Source organism: Bubalus bubalis, chromosome 1 (genome assembly GCF_019923935.1).
Source record: "Bubalus bubalis isolate 160015118507 breed Murrah chromosome 1, NDDB_SH_1, whole genome shotgun sequence".
In the NCBI taxonomy this organism is placed as follows: domain Eukaryota; kingdom Metazoa; phylum Chordata; class Mammalia; order Artiodactyla; family Bovidae; genus Bubalus; species Bubalus bubalis.
Genome location: NC_059157.1, coordinates 123,472,637 through 123,487,401, shown reverse-complemented (window position 1 = coordinate 123,487,401; position 14,765 = coordinate 123,472,637). Strand labels below are relative to the sequence as shown.

The following is a 14,765-nucleotide window of genomic DNA, read 5'->3' as shown; positions in this document are numbered from 1 at the left end:
GGATGGGTGAGGTCAACGTATACAATGTGAATTTTGAGCAAAAAACTAGGAAAAATCATGTAGGATAAAGACAGGCCACCTGGTAAAAAGGGATAGACTGGGAGATTGGGATTGGCATGTACACACTACTATATTAAAATAGATAACCAACAAGGACCTACTGTATAGCACAGGGAATTCTGCTCAATACTCTATAATAACCTAAATGAGAAAAAAAGAAGCTGAAAAAGAACATACATGTATGTGTATACCTGAGTCACTTTGCTGTATACCTGAAACTAGCACATTGTTAATCAGCTGTACACCAACATAAAATAAAAATTTAAAAATAAATAAATATAACCCCTTCCCCACCACTGCCAAAAAAAGACAGGCCACCTGTTCAGAGTTAGGATAAAAACCAAATCTAACACTTACATCCTTGTCAGTTTATTGACTGCTCTATTCTCTCAAGTTTTAATCTTAGCTACAGGGGTTTTCATTGCAAAAGACACCATGGAGATGGTTACCTTTCTGTCCTCCCCCAAAACTCTAGTGTCTATGTGACCTTTACTTAATGCACCAGGCAAATATTAGGAATGTCATGGTCTTTACAATAATAGGTAAAATATACTCATAATAAGGGTAAGAGGCATGTCTTTTCTTCTGCAGAATGCATAATATTAAGAGGAGAATGCAGTTAGAATTCCACTTCAGAGTTCAGTAAGTTTTCTTGGTAATATGATCTCCAGAGGTTTCAGCAGAAAAGTTCAGTAACTTCTATACCTTGAGTGAAGAATCATTTAGTCTTTCACCTCTGGGTGGGACATCTTCTTTGATTAAGTTTTAGGAGGGCAACTCTGGAATGTTTAAGCATCCAGGCAAGCAGAATAAATCCCTTAATCAATGAAATGCAGAACCAAATAACTTGTTTCCATCTGTCTGACCACCACATGATATCATTGTTTCAAAAGGGTTCCAATATTTGAATTAAAATGAATTTTGAAAACCAACCTGACAATTTCTGAGCATTTGTGTCCTAATATATAAATTAGAGATAATGATATATACTTGATGAGGTGTTAGGATGACTAAATGAGATAACGTAAAATTCTTAGCAAAGTCCCCAGCATATATGACTTTTCAATGCATATCAGTGTCCTTTCTCTGTTTACAGTAGTATTGGTAAGCCAATAGTTAATTTTTGTTGTTATTTGTAGCCTCTACTTTTATTTTTATCTATCCATCTCCATCTCTATCATCATTATTTTCCACTCTCCACCTCTCATTCGCAGGGTAGAGTATGACTTGTGCAAATGAAAAGCCTGCCTTGATTAGGATAGGTGTCTACTTAAATTCTGAAGGTCACATCAGAGGTAAACACTTAACTAATTCATTTCTACAATGTATCTCATTTATAAGTAAAGATGCACAAATGCAGTCTTTCAAATTCAGTGGTGGATGTTTGTGTAACTCTCACATATTAATCATAGTATCAGTTATTTCTTTAATGGGCTTCCCTTGTGACTCAGCTAGTAAAGAATCCGCCTGCAATGTGGGAGACCTGGGTTCAATCCCTGGGTTGGGAAGATACCCTGGAGAAGGGAAAGGCTACCCACTCCAGTATTCTGGCCTAGAGAATTCCATGGACTCTGAAGTTCCACGGGATCACAAAGAGATGGACATGACCTAGTGACTTTTTCATTTCTCTCATTTCTTTAATAGTGCCTATTTTGTTTGATTTTATTTGACCTGTTTTTTTAGTTGTTTGAATGCTTTTGCTTAGTGATTACAATAGCCAGTAGATGTCAACTATCCAAAGATAAATCTGATTGTGTGATCTGTGTTGAGGCTTATCTCCGTAATTGTGTGCTTGCTTTAATATCAACTAGGATGCTGAACCAGGCAGTGTTCAGATAAATATGAACAGTTTTACCCCCAAGACTCAAGTTTTGTACCTAGCTCTAAACCTAATAGGAAGCTCAAAGAATTGGAAAGCACTTTCCAGCAACTGGTTTTCTGTTTTGCTTTCATTTTGTGGTATCCATTTATGTTAAGGACAACAATAATGTGTGTATCCCATGCATGTAGAATTTCAAGCAGTCACATTTGCTTATTTGCTGTCAGGCTTTCTTCCTGTGTGCATTGAAACCCATTTCTCCTTTTTAAATGGTAGTGATTTTGTGTTCTCTTTTGGTCATCCTCTCTGTTAAAATTCTTTTACTTCTCCCATGACCCTCCATCAAAAGCAAGTTTCAAGAGATCTGATTTCAGTCATTTCTACCAGAGTAAGACATTGCCAGTTACTTTCCTTTGCCTGTTAATCCTTATAGCTTGATCAGACTGCCTACTTGTAATGCTAAGAGGTGTCAGTTGTAAAGATGTTCAGGCATCTGGACGAAATGAATGAGGTCCCAGACACTGTGACTGTTCAAGCAGAAGATAGGAGGTTGTTTGTCAAAAGAAAGACATGCATACAGGTTTTGAATGACTTATCACACTTAACTCTTCTGTTCATTTGTAGTGCAGCAAAAAAAAAAAAAAAAAAACAAAAAAAAAACAGCAAAAATAATCACATTAAAAGCAAACCTCCAAAATAACAACAGCAAGACTAAACAAAACAAATGTATAAATACACGGGCCCAGAGAGGTGAGAGCCCAGGGCTGCTCTTGTCCCCTTTACTTGTTTTTCTGATGGAATAAGACCATCCATTCTTATAAGTTTCAGGGGCTGTAATATAGACCAATTTCCCCAACCTTACCAACCACACAAGACTCTTTTCAAGCATAACACTTATTCATATGTGACAAAAATGACTGGGCTTTGTGTACATCAACTTTCAGTTTCTTCTGGGGAGATGAAAAATCCTTGGCTGCTCATCAGTGGTTTAAAGAATGTCTGCTTTCAAATCAGTATTCCATCTTCAGAATCATGAATAGTAAAAACCCGTTTAATGTAGTGTAGGTTGTTGTTGTTCAATAGCTAAGTCGCATCCAACTCTCTGTGACCTGATGGACTGTAGCATACCAAGCTTCCCTGTCCTTCACTGTATCCCTAAGTTTGCTCAATTTCATGTCCATTGAGTTGGTGATGCCATTCAACCGTCTCATCCTCTGCCTCCCCCTTCTCCTCCTGCCCTCAGTCTTAGCATTAGGGTCTTTTCCCATGAGTTGGTTCTTCCCATCAGGTGGCCAAAGTATTGGAGCTTCAGCTTCAGCATCAGTCCTTCCAATGAATATTCAGGGTTGATTTCCTTTAGGATTGACTTGTTTGATCTTCTTGCTGTCCAAGTAGTATAGGTGGTGGTGGTTTTAGTTGCTAAGTCGAGTCTGACTCTGTGTGACCCCATGGACTGTAGCCCACCAGGCTCCTCTGCCCATGGGATTTCCCAGGCAAGAATCCTGAAGTGGTTTGCCATGCCCTCCTCCAGGGGATCTTCCCAACCCAGGGATCAAACCCACCTCCCTAACATCTCCTGCATCGACAGGTGGATTCTTTAGTACTAGTGGCACCTGGGAAACCTGGGGTTACTTTTACCTATTCTACTTGTGTGGTGGAAATAATTTATGATAGTGTGCTCATCTTTCACCAACTGCATGTTCAGTGATGTCATGCTGGTAGGTAGCTTGGAATTGGTGGCAGCAATTATACCATGGAAATAAGCAAACTCTAGAGATCAGAGTTTGATTTTATTGTTTTGTTAATTGTCTAAACTTAAGAAAGTAGTCGAGGATATGCTAATGATGCAGATTAAGTTTAAAAATGTGTATGTGGCTATGATATTGTCATAACACAAAAAAGGCTCAGAAAATATTATATTCTTCCAGTATTCAAAAACTGTTATCCAATTCGGCAAAAGAGTCATCTTTTCACTGATGAATGGATGAAATCTGGACGGGTGACTGAGGAAAGATGAATGCCAGACAGAGGCTGCAAGGTTGCAGAAGGTCTATCTATGTATGAAATAAGGGCATGAAATAACATTAAGCCAGTCAAGGCATTTTATGGGGGATATCACTCAAACTAGTTCAGGTGAGCTTCTTTGTGATGTTCTAAATTTATACAAATGTACCATTCAGCAGAATTGGAAAAACAAAAGTTTGAAGGCATTTGGGTAGAGAATACAAGGAGGATAAGAGACCAAAAGGAGACCAAAACAAAAATGAGAAATGCAGTCAACTCCAGCGAGATCCCAGTTAGCTGAAACCATTAAGAATATCCTAAGAAGGGCTTTCCAGGTGGCCCTAGTGGTCAAGAACCCACCTGCCAGTGCAGGAGACATAAGAGACATAGGTTCGACCCCTGGGTGGGGAAGACACCCTGTAGGAGGGCATGGCAACCCACTCCAGTATTCTTGCCTGGAGAATCCACGGACAGAGGAGCCTGGCGGGCTACAGTGCATAGGATCACAAAGAGTTGAACACAACTGAAGTGACTTAGCATAGCATGAAGCAAGGAGACTTCAAGTGAGACTCAAGTTTTTAGCCCAGCCGGTTCAGGAACTTTATAAGCCTCTATAGCTATAAAGACAGGATGATGTTTTATCTCAGCTTTATCTCCTCCTTGTGCTGTCTTTCTTGGTCCTTCTGGGAAAGGACTTCTAAAATAAGTAGTGTGTACCCTTTTAGAAGTGATCCATTAAGCCAGCCCCAAGAGAACAACTTGACACTCTATGGAGTCTCAAAAAGTGTGATACAATGGCAATGAAGTGGCTCTTGAGTCAAAAGTACTCAAGATGTCTTTGACTGCGGTGTTTAGGGAGGTGGAAAGAGATGGGATCTTCACTCCACACACATTAGTGTGAAGTGGTGGTGGGGGTTGTTGTTCTTATTCCTCTTATTCCTGAATGAGAAGACTTGCCTCTAGTGGCTGGGATCAAGTAACTCTTGCTCTTCATCTTCGTGGAAAATTCTTTCAGCATGTTTCATAGTCTACCTCTCCCGAAACCCATGTAGGTTTTTATCCACAGCTTTGGTCAAATCCAGCTCTCCACGTTGGATAGACAGACAATAAAATGAGGTAAAGGCAAGGAAGCAGCCTGGTGTCATAAAAAGAGTCCTGAATTTGGAATCAGAAAACTTGGGCTGAACTTGGTGAACTTGGGTGAACTTGAATGGGCTTTCCATTTTTTTTTAATCAGTGAATTTGTTTTAGTACAGTCTTTAATCAATTAGAAATCCTGTGCTCTTGAAAGAAGCACAGCCACTGTTAATTTTTGGTATATATCATTCCAGCTCTTCTCCACACATTTTTGTCAATGATTGCTATAATATTAATAGATACCATTTATTGAGCACTTAAATGGCACTTTGTGGTAAGTGCTTTCTATGTGCTTGCCATTATATTGCTATAATTTAGATAATTTTGATGATCTCTCAATGGAATTTTTCTTAGGTTTTTCCTCATATTTTTCTCAGTTATCATGTAATTTTTGTAAAGTATTAGACAGTTACTTAAACTGTGAATGGCTACACAAGTGTGGAGGTTTATATTATTCTTTTAAAATTGAAGTGCCAAGTAAGGGATATTTACCAGTAGGCCAGAGTAATATTTCACAGTTGGAAAGAGAAATGAAAATATATATGACATTCTCCATTTGTTTTTGACAAAAAATAGTATTAAATTATATATATTTTTAATTTATATATTTTATTTATATATATTTGTAATTTTAATCTATAAGATATTATATAAATTATATTATATATTATATACTATTAAATATTATATAATGACTTATAGATTAAAAATTACTCTTCATTTAATTTAATCTTCATAGCAATTGTCTTAGGTAGAAACATCACCTCCAGTTTGCAGATGAAGAAATCAAAGAGTAATACACATAAAATATTCAGAAGAGTAATACATATAAAATATTTAAACAACGAAGACTACTGGATAGCACAGGGACTATATGCAATATCTTGTAATAACTTATAATGGAATATATATATATATAATTTTTATACTCTTTTCCAGTATAAGTTATTAAACACACACACACACACACACACACACACACGTGTGTGTGTGTATACATACATAACTGAATTACTGTATACCTGAAACTAACATAGCATTATATATCAACTGTATTTAATAAAAAATTTTTAAAAAGAATAGCACAGCTCTACAGTAGCAGAGAGAGGGCTCCAATGCATCATGCTGTTCTGACTTTTGCAAAAATATTGTTTTGCCTTTGTGCTCAGATTCCATGTGTGCCCCTTATCAGATTGTAACTCAATGGATAAACTCAACTTTATTTCCTGGGCTTGGTGGGGTGAGTGAAAGTGTGCAGGGCATTTCTGCTTAATTTAGAATGATTTTCCAGAAGAAATAACCATGGTGTATGTTTATATAAAAGGTGAGGTGTCCTGGGAGCAAAGCAATGTTGAGGCCCAGGAGATCAGGAACCATTTCTTAGGTTTAGGGTGCCACTGAGTTCACTGGTCTCCAAAGCAGTGCCTGTGTTCGCTTTCACACCTGAGTTCATATTTGATCCTCAGACAGACCCGCAGGAGAAAGCAAGGAGGGGCTATTGGCTTCATTTTATGGATGAAGAAACCCAAAGATTAAATGACCTATCTAAAGGCAACCACGTATTAAGGGTCACAGGAGGACCTGGCTTCACGGGACCTCTCTCCCGGCCAGGTTGTCTTCGCATCGCTCTGCTCTTGCTGCCTTTTGTGATTTTTCATCTCCTGACACAGTCATCATCACAGTTTAAATTGGTTAAATGATCTTTGGGCCTGTGTCTTGTTTCTGTGTGGATTGTCTGTTGTTAGCACGCAGGAGGACTGAGATTTGCTGGTCAGGATCGAGACCTTTTCCTCTTTTCTTCTCCGTACCTTTCTGGTCTTGTGCTGTCCATTTGATCTTATTTAGTCTTTTCCCCAGAATCAACTAAAAAGTCAGATACCTGTAGGGAATGGTGCTACTGCTGTTGGCCTAAGGTTAATGGTGCTTCATCTTGTCACAGTCTAATTAGGAGCACTGAACTACTTTTGTAATGAGCAGCACTGCTGCTAATAATTTAAAAAATAAAAGCCAAACAAAACCAAACAAACTGTGAACCTAGGGATTGCTGAACATTTCATTCATGAATAATAAATGTGAAATGCAAATGAACAGCCTGAAATGTATCTCCTACCCAACCCCACTCATTTTTGCATACTTCCATCTCTTCTAGACTTTGCTCCTCAAAGTGTGGTCTTAGAATCACCCCAACAGCAGCAGCAGTACTTAGGAGTTTGTTAGCAGTGCTGACATGCAGGGCCGCCCCAGTCATGCAGAACCTGAGTCTGCATTTTCACAGGGTTCCCAGTTGGTTCCTGTAATTAACCTCTGGGAAGCATCAGTCTAGGTCACTTTCATGCTCATGCTTTGAGGACATCAGTGGATTCTCACTGCCTACGTGCCCTTCTGTTGCATCTTAAAGATCTTACACTGGCTACGAACTTTACAGTAGTTCCTCTTCATCCCCTGATATAGTGCTGTGTGCTCTGCTCTCTCACTTAGGACATGCCATAGACTGAATTTCCCCTTCCAGCTTTATTTATTATTATGCCCCTTAGTAAGTTCTATCAGTCAAATGGCACTGCCTGCTGATCCCCTAAAGTTACTGACACAATGCCTTGGCCTCATGATTGTACTCATCCACTTTATCTGGTATGCTATCTCTCCCTCTTGTTCATTCAGACCTTTCCTGTCCTTCAGGGATACTATGCCCATAAAACCTTTCCACAGTGATTCAGTGAGAATAATTTTCTCTTCCTTCTCTGTGCTCACCTTCTACAACATAATATAGTTCATTTTGAGGAAAGCACTGCTTAAGTCAGGGCCTAATTCTGACTCACCTTTGTCCAAACCCATCTCCGCCCATCTCTCAGTACTTGGTACAATGTCTGACATGTGGTAGAGCTCAGAATCCAATATGGACTTGACTTGCATCTAATTCGGGTAGAGACATCTACTGCTTGAAACTCTTCACTGATACCATCCATCGAGTCCTGCCTCCATTACCCTGGGCCTCCAAGCAGCTCAAAGCCCAGTGACACTTCCTCCATCCTTGGGTGAAAGCAGTCAGGCTGAAAAGGGCCTCAAATCTATCAAGGTGGTAATGACCTGTGGCAAGACTCTGGCAGCAACAAAAGCACCTCTGTCGCCAGAATCCATTTATCCTGGGTCAGTGTTATCAACAGCCACCTAATTAAACATGTTGCTTTTCTCTCTAAATTCCTCCATGGCAGCAGCCTCATTGAGATAGCTAATGATCCTGAGTAACCTGAATTACAGGACAGGGAGGGCATTTAGTTACTGCAGTCACAAACATACTTGCAAGTGTTTTTGTTTTTCCAAGACTGCTAAAGAATTAAGGAGGAGTCAAGAAAGGCCAAGAGGTGGGATAAAGTCTGATGCAGCTACATGCCCAGCTCCAACACTTATTAGTGATGTGACCTTGGTATGTAACTCTCTTCCTCTGAGCCTCAATTTTACCACTTATAAAGTGGGTATGTAAAAAAGGATATTAATTTAAGAATTCAATCATTTAATATATATACAATGCTTACACTAATTTTTTGCCATATAGTATGTTCCACTTTCCTGCATTGGAGAAGGAAATGGCAACCCACTCCAGTGTTCTTGCCTGGAGAATCCCAGGGACGGGGGAGCCTGGTGGGCTGCCGTCTCTGGGGTTTCACAGAGTAGAACATGACTGAAGCCACTTAGCAGCAGCAGCAGCAGCATGTTCCACCCAAGAGTTTGCTTTTATAATAATAATAATTATTATTAATAGTGACTCATGTATGTATACATTTATGTGTTTACTGAGCTCCTTACATAAGCCAAACTCTGCCCTAAATGATGAAAATAAAAAAAAATAAGTAAGACAAAATTTCCATCTTCAAGAAACTCTCAGTCTTGTGGGGAAGGAGAATGTGTAAATGAAACGCAGCACAGTATGATACTTGCTGATACACAATCTGGCAAATAATTTTGTGGGACTGCAGAACTCACTGTGTCTGTATTGTTGACATAGGTCAGGAGGATAACCAGGATTAAGGAAGGAAGAGAAATTTCCAAAAAGATAGGATGGGAAAGAATATCCCAGGAAGGAGGGGAATCTGTGCGATAACTGAGGCAGGCTCAGGGAACCATAAGCAGCTCAATGTGGCCAGATTACAGTGAACAAGTCAGAGGACTAAAAACAAGCTAGTAAGGCTTGAAAGGAACCAGGAAGAAAAGAACTTCAAAGGCCAGACTAAGGAGTCTGGATCATGTATTTCATTTTGGAGTCACAAATTAGAGAGCCATAAGCCATTACCACCCTGCTCAGTTTTTTTAAAATTTGAATGTGTTCAGTTAGAGCATACGCTCGCAGTTTGCCCACACCTTGTCACTTCCCATTGCCTTCCACTGGCTCCTCTTCATCCCCTGATGCAGTGCTGTGTGCTCAGCCCTCCCACTCAAGATGGCCAACTGTATGCATCTCTTCCAATCCCAGCTCTGTGACCTCACCTTGCTATCCTGAAATCAGTCATGACAGAAGAATTTATACCAAGGAAATAACATCGGGGCATCATCATTATTAACATTATTGTTTTAGAATATGCTTACCAAATGCTTATAAGCATTTCTCTCTTATTGAAAGATATCACATAAGATGTTCACATTATTAGAAAGGCAATAGATTCTGGAAACAATTGCCCAGTAACTTAAACTTGTTGTTGCTGTTCAGTGGCTAAGTTGAGTCCAACTCTGCAACTCCACGGACGGCAGCACACCAGGCTTCCCTGTCCTTCACTGTCTCCAAGAATTTGATCAGATTCATATCCATTTAGTCAGTGATGCCATCCAACCAGCTCATCCTCTGCCGTCCCCTTCTGCTCCTGCCCTCAATCTTTCCCAGCCTCAGGGTCTTTTTCAGTGAATCACCTCTTCGCATCAGGTGGAGGTTCAGCTTCAGCATCAGTCCTTCCAGTGAATATTCAGGGTTGATTTCCTTTAGGATTGACTGGTTTGATCTTGCTATCCAAGGGACTCTCATGAGTCTTCACCACTGGAATTCAAAAGCATCAGTTCTTTGGTGCTCAGCCTTCTTTATGGTCCAACTCTCACATCTGTATACAACTACAGAAAAAAACCATAGCTTTGACTATACGGGCATTTGTTGGCAAAGTGATGTTGCTGCTTTTTAATATGCTGTCTAGGTTTGTCATAGCTTTTCTTTCAAGGAACAAATGTCTTTTAATTTTGTGGCTACAGTCAGCCTCCACAGTGATTTTGGAGCTCAAGAAAATAAAATCTGCCTCTTTTCCCACTTATTTCCCATCTATTTGCCCTGAAGTGATGGGACCAGATGCCATGATCTTTGTTTTTTGAATGTTGAGTTTTAAGCCGGCTTTTTCATGGTCCTCTTTCACCCTCATCAAGAGGCTCTTTTTAAACTTAGTCTCAATTATTTAGGGGACTGCCAATATGTGTTTTAGTAAAGAAAACAAATAAGACCTCAACCTTAATATGGAGGCTATCAATCCATTTAGTCCATTTACAGTCCATACATATCAATCCATTTACAGCTGTTATACAAACAACTATTATAGTCTTTTATGAATAAACATACTGCCTGATTCACAAAGAGGAAATTTTTTCAACCCTCTGGGGTCCCTGCTGCTGCTGCTAAGTCACTTCAGTTGTGTCCGACTCTGTGTGACCCCAAGATGGCAGCCCACCAGGCTCCCCCGTCCCTGGGATTCTCCAGGCAAGAACACTGGAGTGGGTTATCCCAAAATTCCCTGATGTAGGGAAAGTAGGTTTGGTCTAGGAAGAGTAATCAATGTGAAGAGAAAAGAGCTTCTGCTTCCACTATATGTTCAATAGAAAGAATTACCAAGTTTAAAAATTACTGTGGCTTCTGAAATGTTGTGCTATGTGAATTAATAAAAATGAAGACCTCCAAGCAAATCAAATTACCAGGGAAATTGAGAAAAATTGTATAATGATGAAAGGGTCAACCCTTTCATCCAGGAAGATAGAGCAATCTTAAATGTGTATGCACCAAATAATAGAGCTGGAAAATATGTGAAATAAAACTGATAGAACTGAAAGGAGAAATAGACAAATCCATGATTATCCAGGAGACTTTGAGACCATTCTTTCAATAACTGATATAAAAATGAGTGGAAATTCAGCATAGATTTAGAATAATTTAACAATACTAGGACCCAATCAACAAAAATCTGATTCTCTGAAAAGTTTAATAAAATTCACAAACTGCTAGCAAGAATGACAAAGAAAATTTAAAAAAAGGAGAAAAGGAGACACAAATTACCAATACTTGGAATAAAATAGGGTGTATCACTACAGACCTGATAAAAAACAGAGACATAATAAAGAATTATGGCTAACAATTCTACACATATAAATTTGACAGGTTGGATGAAATGAACCATTTCTTCAATACACACAAACCACCATGACTCACCCAAGATGAAATAGATAATTTAACAATTAGGGAACTAAATTTGTAATTGAAACCTTCCCCCAAAGAAATATCTGGGCCCAGGTGGTTTCACTGGAGAATTGTATTAAATGTTTAGAGAAGAATGAATACCAATTTACATAATCTTTTCCAGAAAAGGGGCTTCCCTCATAGCTCAGTTGGTAAATAATCCCCTGCAATGCAGGAGACCCCAGTTCAATTCCTGGATTGGGAAGATCCACTGGATAAGGGATAGGCTACCCATTCCAGTATTCTTGGGCTTCCCTGGTGGCTTAGCTGGTGAAGAATCTGCCTGCAATTTGGGAGACCTGGGTTTGATCCCTGGATTGGGAAGATCCCCTGGAGAAGGGAAAGGCTACCCACTCCAGTATTCTGGCCTGGAGAATTCCATGGACTGTATAGTCCATGGGGTTGCAAAGAGTCAGACAGGACTGAGTGACTCACTTTTTTTTCTTTTCCAGAAAATAGAAGAGAAAGGAACACTTCCTAGCTCATTCTATGATGCCAGTTTTAACCTGATACTAAATTCAGACAAAGACAGTACAAAAATAAAACTGCAGACCAATACCCCTCATGAATATAGATGTAAAAATTCTTAACAATACATTAGCAAACAGAAATCAACAATATAAAAAATGTAAGTATATACCATGATCAAGTGGGGTTATTCCAGGGATGCAAGGCTGGTTCAGTATTAGAAAATTAATCAGTGTCCTCCATGATATTAAAAGGCTAAAGAAGAAAAATCAGATGATCAGATCAATTGATGCAGAAAAAGCATTTGACAAAATTCAGCACATTCATTCATGACAAAAATAGTAAAAAAAAAAAAAAAAAAAACAGAGGGAAATCTTTTCAATTTGATAAAGAAAGTCTGCATAAAACCTATAATTAACATCATACTTTTGGGAAAGAGATAATGTTTCCTCCCTAAGACTGGAAACAGAATGGGTATGTCCACTCTCACTACCAACATTTAACATAGTTCTGGAAGTTCTAGCCAGCATAATAAAGCAAGACAGGAAATAAAAGGCATACAGATCCAACAGAAAGAAAAACTGGCCCTAACTGCAGTAAGCATAATTATCTATGAAGAAAATTCCAAAGAATTACCAAAAATTTTCCAGAACTAATAGATGAGTTTAGTAAGTTTGCAAGATATACAATCAACATATAAAAACCATTTCAATAAAAATTAAAAATAAATTTTATTTCTATGTACTAGAGCAAAAACAATTAAAAATACAATAACATTAATAATGACTCAAAAAAGGGAAAATATTTAAGTGTAAATCTAATAAAATATATACAGGACTTACATGCCGAAAGCTACAAAATGCTGATAAAAGAAACAAAGATCTAAATACCATATCCATAGATTGAAAGGATCAGTGTAGCAAAGATGTCAATTCTCCACAAATTTGACATACACATTCACCATAATTCCTTTCAATCTTAGCAAGATTTTTGTAAATATAAATAAAACTATTCTAAAGTTTTTATGGAAAGACAAAGGAATTAGAATAGTTAAAACAATTCTAGAAAAGAAGAATAAAATGTTTCTCATTGGCAATTCCTATTTTCTCCTACATAACTTCAGCCCCTGACCAGAGCTGATTGGAGAAATAGAAGCTAAACTCGTTAGCTGCTGTGGGACCCAAAGGAATAACCTGGACTAAAGATCCCCCTACCTTCAGAGTCTGAACTGGGAGAATTAGGGCTACAGAAGCCAGGTAGTTATAAGAGCAGATCTGAAAATTCATGTATAGTCAGGACTTAGGATAGAATTAAAGGTCACAGGCAAGGTAGAACTAAAAAGGAAAATAACATTGACAGTGAGCAGAAGGAGCACACCAATCAGTTGGAAACAGATGAGATGTGAGAAGGATACACAGGCATCATGAGACAGCTCCCCAGAGAGTAAATTTCATTCCTCGTGACTTTCCAGGTTTCCTAAAGCCCAACTGTGCTTTGGTTCCTGTTCTTGAATTTCTGTGGGATTCCTCAGAGTATTTTTATAACACATCTCTTCTTCCTGGACTTGCCTGATGTGGGCTGTGTCTCCTGTACCCAAGGAGATGAAACTATAATAATACATACAGTAAGCAAATATCTCTCCCGTTTAAAAGAATAAAACAATGGAGGTGGCAAGATGTGAGCATCTGTTGTATCTTGTCCCTCTGTTCTTCCCTTTCTGCCGCCTCCTCAGAATTAGTCCTTGTTCTCCTGCCAGCTTCTTTGGCTTCCGATCAAGTGAATCCCCTGAAGTAAATTTGGGGGAGGAGGGGAGGAGAGAAGCCCCCCAGGGGGTGGGCCTCTTGTTAGCGCCTGGTGTGCCCTGGAAGACAGAGCTGTTCAACAGCTTTTCGGTCCTTGTGTGGGAAAGAGAGAAGGATGGAGTGTGCCCAGAGTCTTCTCTTTGTGTGGCTTTTAAAATATCCTCTTACTGACTGTCCTGTGCTAGAGAGGGCACATTTGCCTGTGGGATAGGGAAAGTAAGTGGCAGAAGCCGCTAGGGGAAGTGTACACGGCCTGGGCTGGGGGTCAGATGGCTCTGTCATTGGTACTAGATGCACATTACTTTATTGGGGCTTGGTTCCTCCACCTGGAGAGTGGTGATAATAACCATTTAAATGTGAAAGAGTTAGTCAATCAGTCGTGTCCGACTCTTTGTGACCACACAGACTGTAGCCTACCAGGCTCCGCTGTCCATGGGGATTCTCCAGGCAAGAATACCGGAGTGGGTTACCATTTTCTTCTCCAGGGGATCTTCCCGATCCAGAGATAGAACCCAGGTCTCCCATATTGCAGGCAGATTCTTTACTGTCTGAGCTACCAGAGAAACCTGGTGAAATACGAAGTATTCACAAATTGCAAAGAAATTGTGATCATTTCTGTATATGATGTGGCCTCTGCTTAAATCTCCTTCCACTCTCCTCCTTGTTTCCTATGCCTTGGTCATGTTGGCTTCCTCTTTGTTTCATAAAACATGATGGATCCCATCTTTAAGACTTTGTTTTCCAGGAAAATCATTGACCATTGTTGTTCTTTTTTTTCTGCAATCAACTCGTGGTGGTGGTTGTTCTTTAGTTGCTAAGTTGTGTCTGACTCTTTTGCGACCCCATGGACTATAGCCTGCCAGGCTTCTCTGTTCATGGATTGCCCAAGCAAGAAAACTGGAGTGGGCTGCCATTTCCTTCTCCAGGGGATCTTCCCGAACCAGAGATTGAACCCGAGCCTCCTGCATTGGCAGGCGGAGTCTTTACCACTGAGCCAGCAGGG

General features: G+C 39.5%; 1 protein-coding gene across 4 annotated transcripts in view; it reads left to right on the top strand.

Annotated features, from left to right (window-relative positions):
* The window catches only part of TPRG1 (tumor protein p63 regulated 1), a 239,388-nt gene that overhangs the window by 126,028 nt on the left and 98,595 nt on the right, over positions 1-14,765 (top strand). The window lies entirely within an intron of this gene.